Raw genomic sequence first — 3,210 nt, 5'->3', positions numbered from 1 at the left:
CCAGCAAACCAGCCAAAATAGAGAGGTGGGATTTATTTTTGCTTTCATTCGTTCTTCTTCTTTATTTATTTATTTTGTTTTGGAACATATTTCGAAAAAAACAATAAAAGGCAGGTATAAGTGTACGTTGGTGAGAGGTCAGAGGTTAGAAATTCACGTCAATTCTATATTAGAGGCTATGTAGAGGGGGGATAGAGAGAGGGGAGAAAAAAATCTTTCCACCGAGCAGCTTGTTTATTTTAATTAACATAGGGATCCTCTGCTAGGAACAAGGAACAACCTCCATCTACTGGCTAGATCATTGCGCCTCTTCTCCATCCAAAACCCATCCCTCATCACTCATTAAGGAGGGTACAATTTTGGAAGAAGCTTCTAAGGTCTCAAGGTAAGCCCCTGCATGAGTCTTTGCTAGCAATGCAGCTATTTAGACCTCACGGATGTCGTTTGCGGGGTGTTTCTTTGGCGTGGTGGTGTTTTTTTTTTTCTAAACAACACAGAATGGTCGTTTCCCCAGGTGTATTCGCAGACAACATTTGGTGCATCTGTGTTTTAATCTAGAAAGATAGCAGCCTGGGAAGACTGAGCCATTCAGCTCAATTAAAAAAAAAAAAAAAAAAAAAAAAAAAACCCTGGGGGGGGAACTGATAAACTGCCTACTTGTTACCCTGAGCCAACAAACTGTTTTTTTTTTTTTTTTTTTTATGAAATGGCTCCTTTCACCTGTCTGTGAATCTAGCCTGTAAGGGAGTCCTTTTCAAAAACAGCAATACATGATAATTTCCAATGGTGTAATTACAACCGGAGTGCAAATACGATTACGATTTATATCAGATAACTAAGAAGCTAACAATGCTGAGGTCCTTGGTGGTGAACAGTTTCGTGTTAGACAGTAATCTGCCTCTCCTGCTTTCTTCTGGCTCTGTGATCACTTGTTTGTGGCCAGTCACAGCGCTTGGCTATGGAGATATGTGTCTGGGATTTCTATGCAAAGCACCTAATTGTTTATTATTTAAATACCATCTCCTTAAGCAAATGATTACGTGGCTCAATTTACATGTTTTCAGATTACCGGGAGGTACAAGCACGTTGGCAGTTTGGGCTTTTTAATTCGATGGTCTTTACGGTTAAAGATCCCCTGCGCTTGTGTTACTCGCACCGCCAGCCTCCGTGCAGCCGGGCTGGGGAGGAGAGGGGCTGGAGGAGCCGGGCACCGGCTCGTTGCGTTCCGGTAACACATAATCCCAAAGTTGGTCTGCGGTACACTCGAGAGGACTCGAGGCAGGAGAAAGATAGTCATGGTAGAAGACGTTGTTGCTGACACCCAAGTGGAATTTTTGACAATGACGGGCTTACAAAAAAAAACCAAACCAAAACAAAACAAAAACCCTCTACCCACGACATTAGCTACATTTGATGGCACTGCAGAGAGATGTAACTCTATTCAGATTTTCCTTCTTTGTGTCTAGATTGCTGGTGCTAGCGGCTGATTTCACAAAGAGACGAAGTTGATCTTTAATAGAACTGTATTCCACCACACACTCGCAGAGCAGAAAAATAGTGTTAGGATTTAAAAATAGACCTGGCTTTAACCGCCCGACTTGCAGGCAACAGAAGCGTAATGCCGTTGCTGATATTACAACCGCGCTTTAAATTTCTGGAAATGATTAAACTGGAAGTGTCCTGAAAAGTTCAGGTACCTGACGGGGACGGTGTGAAGTTTTGCTGCCCTTGTGCGGCGGGAGGCAGCCGACCCAGCGCCGTGCGGCGGGCAGTCCCCACCCCCTACCCCCCGCCTCAATACCCTCTCATTTCTTCTAATTATTGTTGGTCAATTATTAATTTGCATGTAGACCTTGTCCTAAATCCTCAGAACTGAACACAAGATCGTTCACGCTGTAATAGGCTTTAGACTGTAGCCCGTGGCCAAGAAGAATAAGGGCTCTATAGCAAAGCGGATCCCAGTGACCGCACGCTGAAATCTGTCCAGGGCACATGCTAATTACGAAGGTGGAAACGGCTCCAGCAAACGCCCGGAGAGCTCCGGGCCAGGGCTGCGGCCAAGGCGCGGGCTGCGGCCGGGACCGCTGCAGCCCGCTTTGGGCAGCGGCGAGGCGCAGGAGAACGTTTTACCTGCGGAAACCTCAAGAGCGATGTGTTTCCCCCTCATGCTCGTTAGCTCGGGCAGTCTGGGGTCAGCCTTACAGAAAGGAAAAACCTGCGAGCGCCTGGCACGTTGCTAAAATATTCTGAATATCGCACATCAGATCCCCTTCCCGAAACGCTGCGGCGAAAGGAGATAAAAGCACCCTGTGATGAGAAACTGCGTTCAGAGGCGAAGTGCTAATGCAGATGGATTCATAAGGGATAAACCGGTAGATTTGGGTTTTAGATTCCCTGTCGTGTTCTTTGTGAGCTTTTCTCTCCCCTCCCCGAGCAAACCAGTAAAACTATATGGAGACCCTCGTGCGATAATGGCAACCTCTCGCTACCAGCCTGCCTTAGAGCAGCGGAGTTTCAATTTGCAGCGAGGAATGAGATCTCAGGAACATTGAGATAGATTTACCTTGATCTCCTACAGGCCTTTTGGAAACGGAGAAGTCACGTTTGATGCTAGCAACAAACTTTTAGTGTCCCTTTAGGTAAGAAGTGGTCTGCCAACATTAGGATGTTAATCAGAAAACGCCTTGCAAACCCCTGGCCTCCTTTACTGGAGCAGCAGTAGCTTGTAGCGTATCCTTAACCGTACCTGATGGAGCAGAAAGAAAGGACCCTCTAATTAATTAAGTGTGCCCAACCGGAGGAGGTTTAGTCATTTCTGAGTTTTGTTATGAGTCTGCCCAATTATTCCTAACGGCGCCGACGAGCTAAGGGAGAGATGGGAATTTAACAAACAATATTTTTGGTGTCTCTGGCTTGGACAGACCCTTTGCCACTGCACCTGCAGGTAATGTTTCGGTGAACCCGAGACGGCAAATATCAGACAAGCGGGAGGAGAGGGGAGCGGTGCCCGCACCCGGGGCGCCGGAGGAGGGGGCGGGGGTAGGGGGGGCAGCATCCCCAATTTAGCCGCCCGGAGGACGCTGGTCCCAGGGGCTCCCCGAGGGCTCCCCCCAAACCCCTCCTCTCCCCGCTCCCAGAGGGCACGATGAGTTTGCCCGTACTCAGCCGGGCAGGGACACGGTGGCGGCGGCGGCGCCTTCGGGGGGGGGG

At 48.3% G+C, this 3,210-nt stretch overlaps 1 protein-coding gene across 1 annotated transcript in view; it reads left to right on the top strand.

Annotated features, from left to right (window-relative positions):
• The first annotated feature begins 305 nt into the window (after positions 1 to 305).
• LHX9 (LIM homeobox 9) overlaps positions 306 to 3,210 on the top strand; it is a 16,289-nt gene continuing 13,384 nt past the window's right edge. Inside the window, exon 1 of the mRNA XM_009884798.1 lies at positions 306 to 385. The gene's annotated coding sequence lies outside the window, so the exon portion shown is untranslated. The remainder of the gene's footprint in view (positions 386 to 3,210) is intronic.

The sequence above is a fragment of the Charadrius vociferus genome, unplaced genomic scaffold (assembly GCF_000708025.1).
Source record: "Charadrius vociferus isolate BGI_N301 unplaced genomic scaffold, ASM70802v2 scaffold163, whole genome shotgun sequence".
In the NCBI taxonomy this organism is placed as follows: domain Eukaryota; kingdom Metazoa; phylum Chordata; class Aves; order Charadriiformes; family Charadriidae; genus Charadrius; species Charadrius vociferus.
Note: the sequence above shows the minus strand (reverse complement) of the source record. Positions and strands in the feature narration are given on the sequence as shown.